This window comes from Macrotis lagotis, chromosome 1, assembly GCF_037893015.1.
Source record: "Macrotis lagotis isolate mMagLag1 chromosome 1, bilby.v1.9.chrom.fasta, whole genome shotgun sequence".
Taxonomy (NCBI): Eukaryota; Metazoa; Chordata; class Mammalia; order Peramelemorphia; family Peramelidae; genus Macrotis; species Macrotis lagotis.
Genome location: NC_133658.1, coordinates 912,852,831 through 912,870,511, shown reverse-complemented (window position 1 = coordinate 912,870,511; position 17,681 = coordinate 912,852,831). Strand labels below are relative to the sequence as shown.

At 39.5% G+C, this 17,681-nt stretch overlaps 1 pseudogene; it reads left to right on the top strand.

Moving 5' to 3' along the window:
* The first annotated feature begins 10,921 nt into the window (after positions 1–10,921).
* Positions 10,922–15,418, top strand: LOC141508992 (fasciculation and elongation protein zeta-2 pseudogene; annotated as a pseudogene).
* The last annotated feature ends 2,263 nt before the right edge of the window (positions 15,419–17,681 follow it).

The following is a 17,681-nucleotide window of genomic DNA, read 5'->3' as shown; positions in this document are numbered from 1 at the left end:
AGAATTCCTTCACTCAGTCCCTAGTTTTTGCTGTTTTTTTTTAAACCCAAGGGGATTCTCCTTTCAAAGAGTCCCAGGTCCCTCATTCCCCATTAGCAATAATTACCAAAGATTGTAGGAGGAATGCAGTGGCTCCTGTAGAAACTTTCAAGTGGTGGGGTCTCTGGCCACCCTGAGGAAACCAGACTGTTTTAAATTCCTTTCAGAACAAGTCAATTAAAACTTGTCAAGGGGGAGCAGAACCAAGATGACAGGGTGGAGGCAGGAATTCCCAGAAGCTCTTCCCCAGATCATTCCAAATGTCTTAAAATTATGACTAACCAAATTCTAGAGTAGCAGAGCCCACAGAAAGATGGACTGAAACAATTTTCTGGCCCAAGATATCTTGGAAGATGTGAGGGAAGGGTCTATTCCACCAGGGTTGGTAAAGGTCACAGCACAGCCTGGGCTGCACTGGAGCAAATGAGCTCCAGCCTTCCAGGAACAGTCCACGGGGTGCCTGGGTCCCTGGGGGTACTTGAATCCAGGACAGCAAGGGCAGTTCCCAGACCTCTCAGCTTGGGGATTCCCATAGACAATTTGGAAGGTCAGTGGGAAACTTCTGCCACACCAGAATGATCTTGGAGCCCAGGCCAGTGCAGGTCTCAATGTAGCCCCACCTCAGGAATCTGCAGAACCCCGCCCCCCCCCCCCAGCAGCTGCTTCTAGAGTGTTCAGTCCACAGATGGTAAGGGGGTCCGGGGAGATTGCAGAAGTCTCTGTTATCACTGGAACAGGACTCTGTTACTTTGCCCATACTCAGATCCAGTTTGCAAGCTGGGGCAATTTCAAGGCAGAGGGGAGTGCTTGTGGTCATCCACAGGCTACTAGAGCAGTCAAAGCTTCTCATAAGACCTTGAAGGAATTGAGGTGGGGGTGGGGTCCTCAAAACCCTCAAAAGTTTGGGAAAGTGCATCCTCCACCCTAAAAGTAGAGCTCTACCTTAACAAAGAGTTAAAACCAGATCATAGGCTGGGGAAATGAGCAAACAACAGAATTACTTTTGGTTCCATGGAGGATCAAAATACACACTCAGAAGATAACAAAGTCAAAACTTCTGTATCCAAAGCCTCTAAGAAAACTAGAAATTGGTCTCAGGCTATGGAAGAACTTAAAGATGATTTTGAAAATCAAGAAAGGGAGGTAGAGGAAAAATTGGGAAGAGAAATGAGAGCAAGCAGGAAAATCATGAAAACCAAGTCAGCAGCTTGGTGAAAGAAATCCTAAAAAATATTAAAGAAAATAACATGTTAAACACCAGTTTAGGTTGAATAGAAATGCAGTTCGAAAGATCAATGAAGAGAAGAATACTTTATTTTTTTTTCATACCAGAACAAAACATCACTTGTTTATTTAAGATGTAACAGCAATGTCATGTTAAAATTGACAGGTGTAATCCTTAACTGCACCAAGTAAACTCAGCCACTTAAGTTTTTTTAAAAAGTTATTCCCTCCTCAAAAATGAGGGAGCTTTTCTTTCCCACTGCCCCACAGTAGTTTTCTGGCATTTCTTTGTATGGACAACATATTCTTTATTGTTTCAACTGGTGACCAAGCTGCTGGGAAAAATTTTTAACTTTTCCCACAGAGAAGCACTATCTGAATGAATGTTATTTGCATAGATTCTTTGCATGCTCTTCCCCCTGGAAACGAGAAGAATACTTTAAAAACAGAATTGGTCAGATGGAAAAGTAGACACAAAAGTTCTCTGAAGAAAATAATTTCTTCAAATATAGAATGGAGCTAAGGGAAGCTGAAGATTTCATGAGGAATCAAGAAACAATAAAATAAAAGCAAAAAAATGAAAAAGTAGAAGAAAATGAGAAATATCTCAATTGAAAAACAACTGACCTAGAAAACAGATCCAGAAGAAACAATTTAAAAATTATTGGGCTACCTGAAAGTCATGACCAGGAAAAGAACCTAGACTTCATTTTTTTAAAATACTTTTTGTTTTCCAATTATATACAATAGTAGTTTCTACCAGTCATTTTCTGCAAGGTTTTGCATTTACAGTTTTCCCCCCCTCTCTCCCTACTCTCCCCCCTCTCCCCAACAGAACGCAGTATGATACTCTTTACATTTGTTTCCATTATATGCATATATATCATAATTGAATATACTGAGAGAACAAAACATTTAAGGAAGAAAGAAAATGTTATAGATAGCAAAATTATATAATACATAAGACAATTTTTTTAAAAAATTGAAGATAATCTTTGGTCTTTGTTTAAACTCCACAGTTCCTTCTCTGGATACAGATGGTATTCTCCATTACAGATCCCCTAAATTTTTCCCTGATTATTGCACTGACAGAATGAGCAAGTCCATCAAGGTTGATCACCCTCCATGTTGTGGTTAAGATTTAAATGTTCTGATTCCATCCATCTCAGTCAGCATTAATTCAGGCAAGTTAAACTTCATTTTTAAAGAAATTCTGTAGGAAAATTGCCCTGATGTCTAGAAGCAGAGGGTTAAATAGAAAGTGAGGGACTCCATCTATCACCTCCTGAAATAAAACTCAAAATACAAACTTCCAGGATTATTATAGCCAAAAACTAGAACTCCCAAGCCAAACAGAAAATATTACAAGCACCCAGAAAGAAACAATTCAAATATTGTGGTACTGCAGTCAGTTTTACACAGGATATAATACCATCTACAATAAGGGCTCTTAGGGTTTAGAATATGATATTCCAGAAGGCAAGAGAGCTTGGATTACAACTGAAAATCAACTATTCAGCAAAACATCGTGTTTCAGAGAAAAAAAAGATGAACATTTAATGAAACAGTGGACTTTCAAACTTTTCTGTTTAAATGACCAGAGCCAAACAGAACAATTGATCTTCAAGTATAGGTCTCACATAAAGCACAGAGAGGGTGTATAGGAAGGGCTAATTATGAGGGAAATAATGATTCTGAACACTTGTATTCCTGCATGGGAAGATGATTATTAATAGTTCATATGAGTCTTCTTTATTAGGGAAATTAGAAGGAAAATATATATATATATATATATATATATATATATATATATATATATATATATAGACAAGGCACAGGAGGGAATTGAATTTGAAGGTATGATATATTAAAAAGGTAGAGTCAGTGGGCAATAAAGGAATGTACTGGAAGAAAGGGAAAGGAGAAATAGAATAAGCTAAGATATTTCACATGTAAGAATGAAGAAAAAGGGGGAAGGTGAGGGGGGATGAGTGAGCTTTCATTCTCATTGGAAGTGGCTCAAAGAGGAATACTCTATACTCAATAGGGTATAGAAATCTATCTTACCCTAGAGGATAAAGGAGAGGAAAGGGATGGGAGAAAGGGGACAGGGGGAGAGGAGTTGGGAGATGGGTGATAAAAGAGAGGGAAGATCGTGAAAGAGGGTAGTCAGATACAAGACACTTTTGAAGAGGGATAGGGTAAAAGGAGAGAATAAAATAAATGGGGATGGGGAGGAATAGTGTGGGTACACAGGCTATTCTAACAGCCATGACACAAATCATTTCCAAGTAAACTGCCACCTGGACAATCTCAGGAGCTGGCATGCCACCCTAAGAGATAAGGTGCACCAGAGTCCTTGGGAGCTGGACATTCCGCCCCACAGACCAAGGGCACTAGACACAGCTGTGTTTTATCACCTCCTCCCTAACGTACCCCCTTATCCTGTAATGCAAGATGCTGAACATACCCCCTTGTACATACCCCCAATTACCTCATTATTCTTTGTTCTACCCTGGAAGAACTAACAGTATATATGTAATAGCTAAGCAGTAATAAAATTGAGCTGGAGGCATAAGGCAGTACTGGCTTGACTCCTTATTCTCAGCTCCCCTCCGGGAGGGAGGTCACTGCTGTGGGCCCCAAGGTGAAGCAAGCCACAACAGAATAAGATGGAGGGAAATACAGTTAACAAGAGCAACTATGGGGGAAAATATTGAAGCAACTTCTCTGATGGACTTATGACAAAGAATGGCATCCATCCCAGAGACAGAGCTGATGGTATCTGAACACAGTTCATTTTTTTCTCTCATTTTATTTTTCTTGTGGTTTCTCTATCTTTATGTGGTGAGAGGGAATTATGTTTACTTTTACATCAAGACTATTGTAGTAATGTGAAAATAAATAAATATAAAAAAATAAATAAAATAAAACTTGCCTAGGGTCAAACAGCCAGACCTAGCTGTCAGTCAAAGTGTAATTGAACCCAATTCTTCTTAACTTCAAGCCTGACTCTCTATTTACTATAAATTCAGAGCACAGTAAAAAAAATGTCTTGGATCACTGTATTGCTGAGAAGAGCTAGGTCTATCACAACTGATAATCACACAATGTTGTTAATGTGTACAATGTTCTCCTGGTTTTGCTCAATTCACTTAGCATCAGTTTATGTAAACCTTTCCAGATTTTTTAAAAAAAATCTGCCTGCTCATCATTTCTCATAGAACAAAAATATTCCATTATTTCAATATTCCACAACTTGTTCAGTCATTCCCCAATTGATGGATATTGCCTCAATTTCCAGTTCTTTGCCATAACAACAAAAAAAAGCTGCTTAGATATTTTTGTACATATGGACCTTTTTTTAAAAAATCTCTTTGCAATACAGATCTAGTAATGGCATTGCTAAATCACTTTTTATTGCTCTTTGGGCATAGTTCCAAATTGTTCTTCAGAATCATTGGATCAGTTAACAACTCCATAAAGGCTCAATCTTTCATTCCTTCCTCCTAAAAGAAAAAAGGGAAGAAACTTCTGTCCTCCTCTCTTGGAGCAGCATCCACATCATCTCTTTAGCATTCACCTCTACTCCTTCCTCCAGTTTTGCTTGGATCTCTCACAAATACATACCTACAATAATTTCATTTAGATTTTGGGGACAGGGGTAGGAAAGAGTGGGGAGAAGAAAAATTCCAGATCTACATTAAATTCTGCTTTGGGGGATATTTATAAAATTACATATCCTTTCATGAATTTTATGTTGTTGATGGTGTTCAGTTGCATTTGACTCTTTGTGACCCTGTTTGGGGTTTTATTTCCCAAAGATAACTGTAGTGGTTTGCCATTTCATTCTCCAATTTATTTGACAGATGAGTAAACCAAAGCAAAAAAAGGGTTGTGACTTGTCCCGCTATTAAGTATCTGTGGTCACATTTGAACAGTCTTCCTGACTACAGGCTCATTGCTCTACTATCTACTGCACTATTTCTCTACTCTCATCAGTATATCTTCATAATATAAAATGCCTCATTGCTAGACTCCCATTCCCTTTTTTCTTGATTCTTTTCTATTTACAAGCATTTCTATTCATCCCTACTATCTCTGCCTCCACTCAAAGGAATTATGACTAATACCTCCTCAAATCTGCCCTTTTTCCTTCTGTTCACTCCTTGCTTTCCTTTTGAATTAAATGTATTAACACCCTATACACTGTATGTATTCTTACTTTCTTTGACTCAAAATGAAAATGGGGTCAGAGTGATGATGATTGCTTCCCTATTCCTTCCTCAACTAGTCTATTTGTACGTCCCAATTATGTAGCATGTTTCCATATCCTTCTTTCACTTTTTTCCCTTAATTGTAAACATTTCTAAACTTTTTTTATTCATGGTACCTTTAGTGCCTCAATAATTTTTTTCACCATCACCTTAGACCAAATAATACTAAACTATTTATTAAATATTTATTAAATTTATTAAACTATTTATTAAATAGTTAGGGCTAAACAACTTAATGAGTATTTATGGCCTGGCCACTTAGTTGTTTTAGAAAATATATGCAAATTGAAAAATATGTTTCACCACAATTATTTCTTAAAGAGATGTGTATGTCTTTTGGGTATCACATTACTTCTCAAAACCTGGAAGCAGATTGGCACTGCCATGATCATCCTGTTCCACACCAATTTTCACTTTTGAACTCAGGTCCTCCTGACTTTAGGGCTGGCACTCTAACCACTGTGCCATCTAGTTGCTCCAAACACTTACCAGCTGTGTGACCTTAGGCAAATCTTTTAACTCTGATCACTTCACATTCAGGATTGTCTCCCAGTCATCTTGATTCACATCTGGTCACTGGACCCAGATGGCTCCAGGGAAGAAAGTGAGATTTGTAACTTAGCACAGTCCCCTTCTCACTCAAATCTAATTCACATGCATGTCATAGCATCACCCCCCTGATGTCATGGTCTTCTTTGAGTATGAAGGAGAAAAACTACCATTATCACCACTACTTGTCACATTTTTTTTTTGGTTTTTTTTTTTTGCAAGGCAATCAGGGTTAAGTGGCTTGCCCAAGGCCACACAGGTAATTATTAAGTTTCTGAGGTCAAATTTGAACTCAGGTACTCCTGACTCCAGGGCAAGTACTCTAACCACTGCACCACCTAGCTGCCCCTTGTCACATGTTTTTTATTACAACCAACACCAAATCTTCAATTTCACAAAGATGACATCTCAAATGAAAAAGTTTGAGAAGTTACTGCTATAGGTGAAAGCAAAAATAAATAAAAACATATCTCAAATCACGATTAAATAAAAACATCTCTTACATTCAAGAATGTCACTGAAAGCCATAAAACATGCTCTAATGGTGGTACTGTGAATTTTGTTTGGTTTTTGACACATGTTAAGAGTCTTTGTGTTTCTCTCAAAAATTTAAAATAGGCTAATGCTGTTCGTGGTTTGGGAATTGTGGGTCTAGTATCCTTTATTTTTCCCTTATTTTATTTTCTACTTTAAAAATAATAAAACATAAAAACTGTTCACAGACTGTCTAATTTGAATCCTTCTGTGACTTTAAGGTGAATTTAATGGTGACATTAAGGTTCTAAAGAGACACTTGTATTTTTCCTAACTTTTTCCTTTGAATTACTTCATTTTGTCACAAATTTACCAACAATGAAATTTTTCCACATTCCCTCCAGTATTTGCCATTTTTCTTTTCCATTATGTTAGTTAATCTGATAGAGGACTCCTACGAATGCATGGGGTAGCACACAGAAAGTCCTTTGCATTCTCCTCCCCAAGATGATCCCATTCAAACCCAGACAAGCCCAGTGCCCCCATTCCTCCTTTCCCTGGGCAAAGTTTCCAGCGATAACAGTAGAGATGGAGGTGGGGCTCATTCCTACTTGGTGTTCACAGGGTGGAGGGAGAAGAAGGGGTAAGGAAGATCATTTAATTAACCAATTACCATATATTAAGTGGCAAGCACCCAGCTAACTAATGAGGATACATTAGAAGGCAAAGGACAGTCTCTTCACTCAAGGCTTCAAGGAGTTGACAATCTTTTTTTTTAAGTGAAATTTTTTTTCATTTATATATAACAATTTTTAACATTTGAAAAACTTTTGTTTCAAATTTTTCCTTCCCCTTCCCCCTTCCTTGAGAAGGTAAGCAATTAGATATTTATTATACTTGTGCAGTCATACAAAATAGATTTCCATATTAGCTGTGTTGTAAAAAAAATAAGAAAAAAGATGCTATAATCTGCATTCAGACTCATCAGTTCTTTCTCTGGAGGTAGATGGCATTTTGCAACACAAGCCCTTCAGAACTGCTTTGGATTATTAAATTGATGAGAACTGATAAATCATTCACAGTTGATCATCATAAAATATTGTTATTACTGTGTGCAATGTTTTCCTGGTTCTGCTGTCTTCACATTGCATTAGTTCAGGTCAATCTTCCCAGGTTTTTCTGAAACCATGCTGCTTGTCATTTCTTAGAATGCAATAGTATTCCATCACAATCATATATCAAAACTTGTTCAGTCATTTCCCAATTGACAGGCATCTCTTCAATTTCTATTTCTTTGCCATGATAAAATAAACTGCTATTACTCTTTTTGTACATATATGTCCTGGTCTTTTTTTTAAAATTTCTTTGAAATACATACCTAAGAGTGGTATTGCTGGGTCAATGGATAGACACAGTTTTATGACCCTTTGGGCCTAGTTCCAAATTGCTAAGGAGCTCACAGTCTAATGGGGAGGGGGTGGGAGGGGAGGGACAACAAGCCATCAAATACATACAAAGGAAGCTGTGTACAGGATAATAGGAAATAAATAACAGAGAAAAGGCACAAGAAATAAAAGGGATTGGGAAAAGCTTCCTGGGAGAAGGGTTAAAAGGGGAAATGGAGGAGGAAAGGATGAGAAAAGGAAGAGGAGGTGAAGAAAAGGGAAGCCTGGGGAAGAAAAGAGGAGACAGGTGGAGGAGGAAGGGGAGCAGGGGAAGGAGGAACAGGAGGCTAGGGCCTAGCAGGAGGGCAGGGCCTAGCAAGAGGAGAGGTGCTGCTGGGGGAGAGGGCAGAGGAAGGAAACCCAAGTCTCCAGGGCTAGGGGGGCCTGTTCCGGTCACTCTCTAAGGTGCCTGACAAAGGTCCTCTAGTCACCTTTGGGCTGGAACCCAAGACATCGTTACTAAGCCTACATGCATGCTCCAAGGGCCCCTCTTCTGGGTTGTAGGGGATGCCCCATCGAAGTCTATAGAGCTGTCCAACTCCCTTCAGTTGTCATTTCCCTTTTACCATCACCCTCCATCCACCACCACCACCCCAACTCACTAAGGTTGGGTGTTTCATGTTTCATTTAAACTCCTGTCTTCAATTACCTCTCAGTTGCCATGTATATCAGTGATCGGGTATACAGTCTGAAACTGAATCCCCATGTCTTCCCAGCAAATATAGTGAGGAGAAAGTCACCTGGCTAGTACAAGGGTCTGTCAAAAGCAAGCCCTTGTCTGGTTTCCCTCAGCACCTCCCCAGCTCTCTCTTCTTACTTTTTTAAGTTGTGGGCAAGAAGACAGGATAATAGGAAATAAATAACAGAGAAAAGGCTTCCTGTCCTAAGTACAAGGCCAGCCAGAAAAGCCCCTTTTGTATATAGGGGCAAAGTAAAGGGTTTTAGCAGAGTCCCATGGAATTGCTAGCACCCCTTGTTCCACTTCAGCTATGTCATTATTGATTCTAACTGCTTCTCTCCCAGCACCCAAAATGACTTGGATTCCAACTTCCCCCTTTCTCCTCATCTACCTACACAGGCACAGAATAACAAGCTTCCCTGCAGACCAGGGGGCAGAGATTCCAGGCTGAGACAGAACTTGAACTGTTGCAAAGTTGCAAGGAGGCTGGGATACCCTGCTGGAAGTCCTGCCTGTTCCTTCTCCCCCCACTCTTGAAATGACACCATTTTTTTTGCTTCACTCACAAGGTAGTGGGACCTGCTGCCTCCCTCATCCCACTACCAAAAAGAACATAGGTAGTAGTGGCTAACTTTTTCCTCATCTCTGAATAAGATCAGACACAGAAGCCCAGTAAAAATGGGATATTTACTACTTTTACCCCAAAACATCAAAACAAATAGGAAGTCAAAAAATATACTTAAATTTACAAAGAACTTCACTGAAAAGGACAGGTTCCAGAAACCAAAGTCAATGTGATGTTGGATGGGATAGAAAGAATGCCATTAAAAATTTAAATGGGGGTGCGGCTAGGTGACGTAATGGATAGAGCACCAGCCCTGGAGTCAGGAGTACCTGGGTTCAAATCCGACCTCAGACACTTAATAATTACCTAGTTGTGTGGCCTTGGGCAAGCCACTTAACCCCATTTGCCTTGAAAAAACCTAACCCCCCCCCCCAAATAAAACCAAACAAAAAAATTTAAATGGGACAACAACCTTATTGAAGTAAACACTTCAAATGCAAAATAGTATAGTCAATCAAAAATGAAGATTTTAGTCTAAAATATATTTTACAACTTCAAATGAGAAAAAAAAGAGCAAGGGAGCCACTAATAGTAGCTTTGTTTCTTTTTTTTTAAAGTTTTTTCTTTGCAATGCAATGGGGTTAAGTGACTTGCTCAAAGTTACACAGCTAGTTAATTATTAAGTGTCTGAGGTCAGATAATAGTAGTTTAATAATGCAATAAAAGTTAGAAAATATTGAGAGAGAAACTAGGATAAAAATGATGGTTAAAACAAAAATAAGTAACAAATGTCTAATAATTCCCAATTTGTATCTATCAACAATTCAGAAAAAAGAAATAGAAATACAAAAGGAAACATTAAGATAGTTGGGAAGCCTTAACTCACTACTACTAAAATGTAACTATTAAAAAAATTAAGGCAAAATCACAGATTCACAATAATTATTAAATAAATTGAAATGAATAGATGGGGAAAATAAATGGGAGCAGGGGAAAAAATACAATTCATGTACTTATGTAACATTCAAACTATGTTACAAAATAGTAAACATTAAATTACTATTTGGCAATTGCTACCAAAAAAGAAAAATAAATCAATGGAATAAATTATGTAATTAAGATTCAGGAACAATCAAACAGCCACAAGTGTTGCTTCAAACCAAGGGAAACCATTATTAGAGAAAACAGAATCTTTTTCAACTGCAGAAAGTGGAAAGCTATCTGATAGATATGATATTTTTGACCAATACTTCATACCATATGCCATAATAAGCTTCAAAGAAATCCATGGCCTGTCTATAAAAGTTCTGCTATTATTTATTAATTGGAACAAGAAAGGTGACCCCTTTAACAACTTGGGACAAGAATTCTAAACTAAAACGGTGATCAATCAATGCTGTAAATAAAAGTATGGCTGTCACACTCATCAGATGTGCAGACAATACAAAGCTGGGAGGCATAGCTAAGACAGAAGATGGTAACAGAATCAGAAAGCTTACCAGGGTAGAAAATTGGGCTAAATCCAAGATTAAATTCAGTTAGTAGGATTATAAAATCTTTCACTTGGGTACCTTGTACTTAGGTACCAAGATAGAGGAAGCATGGGTAGACAGCAAGCTGTTTTGAAAAAGGTCTGAGAGTTTTAGTAGAATGCAAGCTTAATAGCAGAATGAGGTGAGGGTCAAAAAAGCTAATGAAATATTAAGACTAAAGAGCAGCATGCTGAGAATCTCTGTACTTTGGCCTTGTCAGACCACATCTAGACTCTTGTTCATTTTTGGGAATTAGGATTTAAAGATACTGTTAAACTGGGAGGACATGATATGAGTATTTTAAAGGCTCTCATTGAACCAAAGAGGCTTCATGGAAAAGAGATATTTTTATTTAGCCCTGGAAAAGCAAAATCAGTTGCAGAGAGATCAATTTGGGTTTGCTGTCAAGAAAAACATTTTAATAATCAGATCTAATCAAAAGTGGAATATCCTAATTCAAGAGGGTCTCAAGAGGTAATCAAGATCAATTAGAAAATAGCTTGTTAGAAATGCAATATGAATGTCTTTTGTGTGTGGTTTAGAGTATATGGCTCCTGAAGCCTCAGATCTCAAATTCTCTGTTTCTGGATAGAGATGATCATAAAAAACAAAATGGATGATTTTGATTATATAATACTGTTTTTAAAAAAAGTCTATGAAGTTAGAATTAGAAAGGAAATAATTGGGAAAAAAATCTTTGCAGCAAATTTCTCTGATAAAGATTAGATATCTAAGATTTAGCCCAACTCCCTCATTTGCTCATATTCATTACATTCAAAAAGGTTTCTCACTATTACAAATTTGCTTATATTTACCAAGGTATCCAGGGCACCTAAAAGATTCCCCACATTCATGACATTCAAACAGTTTCTCCCCAGTATGAACCCTCCTATGTTTGTTAAGGTCTCTATGCCACTTACAAGATTTTTTTTTTTTGCAAGGCAATGGGGTTAAGTGGCTTGCCCAAGGCCACACAGCTGGGTAATTATTAAGTATCTGAGACCTGATTTGAACTCAGGTACTCCTGACACCAGGGCCGGTGCTCTATCCACTGTGCCACCTAGTCGCCCCTTAAGAACAGTTATTTGTCCATTGACCAGAGATCTGTTATGGTGATAGGTTCAGTTTATATGCTCTTGGAAGAGCTGGTGTTCCTTGATGTGGTAATCACTCTGATTAACAGTTAATGAGAAAATGAATATTACAGTGAGGGTCTTAGAGTACTGTTACAAGTTACGAAACTTACTAATTTCCATATCACCAGTCTGAAAAACTGGAGGATCTACATTTCCCCAGACCTTTTTGATTAGACACAATTCACAGAAATTCTTTAATGCTCAAACATAGTATTTCTTACTTTTTATTTTCCAAAACAGATCTGGGTCTGGTAAATCTCTAAGAATTCCCACACAATTGATTTGTGGATGAGAAAGTAGAAAAGGGGGGAAACCATGATCCTAAGAGAACGATTAGTTATTACTACCAGAGCGAAATAATCATTCCTCATAATCGATGTCCATTTTACGTTCTTCGCAGCATCTGGCTTGGTGCTGAGTGCTTGGTAGGCATGGAAAGAGAAGTTAGGCCAAGTTTTCCCTCCTGAAGGCATCACCATCAGAGATGCTTCAGGCTCCCAGGTTCGAGGATATAGGGCAGTGGGATAGAGCAAGTGGCAAACACGGGACCACTCAAGTCCATAGAAATCCAATTCATCCGAAAGCCAGCTCTGGGACCAGGGGCATTATTCCCTTTCCCTTTTAGAAGACAAGAGATCTCTGAGGGTAAATCTGAGCAGGAGAAAGATGCAGCCTGAGCAGGGCCGGAGGCAATGGTCTGGAAGCTGGGGGGAGGGGCGCGGGAAGGGAGGAGGGGGAGAGGAAGGGAAGGAGGAGGAAGAGGAGGGAAGAAGGAGAGGGGGAGGGGAGGCCCAGCGGGAGGCCTAGCACGGGTTGGGAGACGGGGCGCAGGAAACGCTCGGCAAGCAGCGGCAGAAAACACAGGAAACGGAAGTCTCTGTGGTCAGCGCTTCCTGCTCCGGTCGCTCTCCAAGGTACCCGGCGGAGCTCCTGCCGCGACCTCTCAGATCCGGGGCCTTGCACCCAAAAGGTCGAAGCTTAGCTTTGACTTCTGGGAAATGGAGTTCTGAGCCCAGGGGCGCCTTGTGCGCATGCTTCGAAGGCTCCTGCTCTGGCCTGGTGGGTAGGTGTTCCTATAAGGGATGAGGAGCTGTCCAGTCCTTGCTGCCTCGTATATCTTTATTGTTGTCATTTTAAAACGTTTTATTTCCCCTTTTTGTTTTAACTCAGCTGTTATTTTTCCTTTACCACCACCCTGCCAGGCCCCTCCCTCCCAGGTAACCAAAAGGGCTGGCAAGACAACATGATCACAGTCTGTATGCACAAGTCCACACCCATAGTCCACCACCTTTCTACTAGTTGTGGTGTTTCGTTATCTCATTAAAATTCCTGTCTTCAGATGCCTTTTAGTGCTAGTAACACTAAAAGTTCAGTGTTTTGTAGCACTTTTAATGTTAGTTTTTGATATTTTTAGAGTCGGTTTGTTTATAGGTATGCATTCTTAATATATAATGATTGTTTTCAATCAAGAAGGGTAAGCAGTAAGGAACAAACAAAAATCCCCTTGTCATCATAAACACCATCAGATCTTCTCTTCATCTCACCGGTATTAGTGAGGGAAAGTTCAGGAAAAGAAATACAAAGAAGCAAAGTTGAATCACTTGAAGAAAAGTAAAGAGCTACATGGATGGATGGAGTCTACATTTTGTGCATTTTTCCCTCAGAATTTTTGCCCACACTTCCCCATCTCCAGTTCTCCCTCCCCCCCCTTATCCCACCACATTGTCCCCAGCTCTTCAGCTTCAAAGGTTCTACTTCCTAGAAGACAATGCCAGCCAAAGGAGCCCCATGAATCTGGATTTCCAGAGGCCCAGATCCTCCCCACTTCCAAACTAGGGCCACTAGAGTCCCAAACCTCTGAGAACCATCCGCCCTCCTAGAGCAGCAACTTCTGAGCAGAGGGGAGAGTGGAACTTAGCTTGACCTTCTATCCAACTAAGACTCAATACATTCCTAGTACCTTTTGAACAACTTCAACTGAGGCTAAAAAATAGAAAATGAACAGTGAAATCAGTCAGATAAACAAGACCCAGGACCAATCAAGCAGAGTGGCATAGGATTTAATAAAATCAAGATGACAAATTGCTGGGAAAGCTAGAAAAGCTATCTGGCAGGAGTTAAATTTAAGTGACTAAGTTAAACTAAGTGAGAAGAGATCAAAAAAAGTTTAATTTTGGAGAGCAAAGGGGACATCAAGATATAAGGAGCAAAAATGGATATGGTTATGCAATGTTTTAATGACTAATTTGCCAAATAAACAAGGACCTACTATGTACCAGATTCTACTCTAAGGACAGAAGATGTGAAAAAGGGTAAAGGATAAACCTGCCCTCAGGGAGCTCACAGTTTAACAGGAGAGACAACATGCAAACAACTATGTACAAACAGAACCAATTGAAGATAACAGAGGGAAAGCTCTGAGTGATTAAATTAAGGGACTTTAATAAAAGGCTCCATGAAGAAGGGGCTTGAAGGGAAGCAGGAAATCTAGAATGGAGAGATGGAGGGAGTCAGGTATAAGAATAGGAAGGTATGAGGGACTGGACTATGTAGGGCCTGGGTATCCAGGAAATTCTCCAAGCCAGGGTGCTTGATTGCAGGGGAGGCTTGGCTTCTCTGAACTGGCATTTGGCCTAGGAGAGAAGCTGAGTCTGGGTTTCCACCCCTGTGGTTCAGAGTGTGAGCAATGAGTCCAATCATAGAGAAGAGCCTCCCACAGGAGGATGAGATTTGGAATGCATTAACAGATAAGGATGGTAATGTGATGCTGGTAGATTGGAAGTCTTCAGGTACCAGAACTTTGCATTTGCTCATCTTGAAGGTCTCTGAAAAAGGGATAAATGACAATTTGATTCTTGATAACTTAGATGATGAAGACTTGAGGGAACAACTGGATATGTATTCAATTATATAGTCTCCTGCAGCAATGATGAACCACTTTACACAGCTGATCAAGTTACTGAAGAATTAGAAGAAATGATGCCAGGAATCACCGGATCCAGAGGATGATAAAATCCCAACACAGTCAGACTATCTCTCCATGCTTCCCCAGGAAATTCAAACTCTAAAGGAAAGGGCAAAAAGGCTCTCAGTGAGGGAATTAAATGAATTAATAGAAGAAATTGAGACTGCCATCAAGGATTATTTTGAAGAGTTGGTTCAGCAGTTGGTTCTTCGAGATGAACTAGAGTTTGAAAAAGAAGTGAAAAATAGCTTTATTTTTGTCCTTATTGAAATTCAAAAGAAACAGAAAGAATATAAAGAAACAGCAAAAAAAAAGAAAAAAATTAAAAATTAGTAGTCTACGGAAAGGCAAGACTGAAACAAATCATAGGCCTGGAACATATTTGACAATATCATTTCTTATGAGGGAAAAAAAATAGACAACTTTCTGAAGAAGACCTTCTAATATTAACAAAAATCCTTCATGAAATGAAGGAAAACTTTGTTAGAAAAGTTCTGAGCTCTACATGGAGGAGCAGTAGTTCACTTTCTTAAACAACAGGTTAAATCACTGTTAGCATGATCCCAAAAGCTTGTCTGTATTTACCTCCTAGCGATGGGAACTGCTGCACACAAGTACATGATGACGAGTGTCAGTATTAATAGGCAGTGGCTAGGGGGTAGTTAGGTGGCATAGTGTATGGAATACCAACTCTGGAGTCAGGAGGACCGAATTCAAATCCACTAGCTGTGTGAAGTCACTTAACCCCATTGCCTTGTAAAGAAAACCCCAACAACTCCTCCCCCCAAGTAGGCAGTGGCTCCATTGATATCTTGTTTTGAGAGAAATTTTGAATTATGAGCATTATTTTTCTTTTTGCTAATCTATTAACAATTATAAACTATCCCCTTGCCTTGAGGAAGGCAGGATAATATTAATTGTGCAGTTCATCTTTTAATTGATTTACATTAAGACTAAATTTTTATTTGTTTTTTGGACCTTAAATACATCGAAAAATTGATATTCTCAACAATACAGGGAAATGGCAGTTGGAGAGGCAATACTGGAGATCAACAGGGAGGTTAGGGCTAAAAAAAAAGTAGATTTGGGAATCATCCGTATAAAAGTGATAGTTAAATCCACATGAGCTGCTGAGATCACCCAGAAAAACAGTATAGAGGGAAAGGAGAGGATGACCCAGGACAGAGTGTTGAAGGAGATCTCAGTTTGTTTGTTGTGGCTTGCTTCCTTGGGGCCCACAGCAGCGACCTCCCTCCAGGAGGGGAGCTGAGAATGAGGAGTCAAGCCACTACTGCCTTATGCCTCCAGCTCAATTTTATTATTGCTTAGCTATTACATATATACTGTTAGGTCTTCTGGGGTAGAACAAAGAATAATGAGGTAATTGGGGGGAATACAAGTGGGGCGTACATGCAGCATCTTGCATTACAGGATGGGAGGTATGTTAGGGAGGAGATGATAAGGCACAGCTGTGTCTAGTGTCCTTGGTCAGTGGGGCGGAATGTCCAGCTCCCAAGGACTCTGGCTCCCAAGGACTCCAGCACACCTTATCTCTCAGGGCGGCAAGCCAGCTCCTGAGACTGTCCAGGTGGTGGTTTACTTGGAGATGATTTGTGTCATGGCTGTTAGAATAGCCTGTGTACCCACATTTGTTGACCTGACCTGGATGACAATTCAGCAAAGAAGACTGAACAGGAATGTTGAGATAGGTAGGAGAACCAGGAGGGAGTAGTGCCCCAAAAACCTATAAGGAAAGTATCAAGGAGGAAGAGGGTGATAGTGTCACAGGTTTCCAGAAAGATTAAGGATGAGAATTGGAAAAAAGGCCATTTGATATGGCAATTAAGGGATCATTTGTAACTTTGAAATTTGGGTTGAATGATCACATCAGAAATCAGATCATGGAGTTAAGAAGAGCACTTCAGCCTTCTCAATGAGTTTAGCCACAAAAAAGACAACAAATATGAAACTGATGGAAATGTATGGATAAAGTGAGGGCAGTGAGGTGGTGGTGTGGAGAGAGCACTGGCCCTGGAGTCTTCCTAATTTGAATTCCTAACTTGAATTACTAGCTGTGTGATCATGGTCAAGTCACTCCAACCTGTTTGCCTCAGTTTCCTCATCTGGTAAAACCACTTCAATATCTTTGCAAAGAAAATCCCATGGACTTGAAATGACTGAATTAAAAACAATGGATAAAATGAAGATTTTATTAGGATGAGGGAAAGATGAGCTTGTTTGTAGCGAGCAGGGAAACATCCAGTTGAAGAAAAGTAAAAGAGTGAGGATGATAGATGAGACAGTCTGCTGGAGAAGAAAGAATAGATCACTTGAGCAGGTATAGGGATTTGCTTCAACAAGAAAAAAGGCCACCCCATCATGTGAAACGAATAAAGGAAGATGTGATAGAGGGCATCTGAGTAATGTAAATTGAGGAGAGAAAACAAGGAAGCTCACAGTTGACTTCAATTTCTTCAGTAAAACACGAGGCAAGGTTCTCAGTTGAGAGGGTGGGGACTGGGTAAACCATGAGAGCTTTGAGGAAGGATGAAAAGCCCACCCTGGTGAGAAAGATAATGAGTTAAGGTTAATAAGATTAACTTGTATCAGTGAGGGTTTGGTAAATTTTTTGTTTGCTTTTGCAAGGCATTGGAGTTAAGTGACTTGTGCAAGGTCACACAGCTAGGTAATTATTAAGTATCTGAGACCAGATTGTGGAAGCCATCTAAGGATTAAGTTTGGCAAGAAAAAATTGGCAATACAATCAATGGATAAGGTACTTAAGAGAAGTAGAAT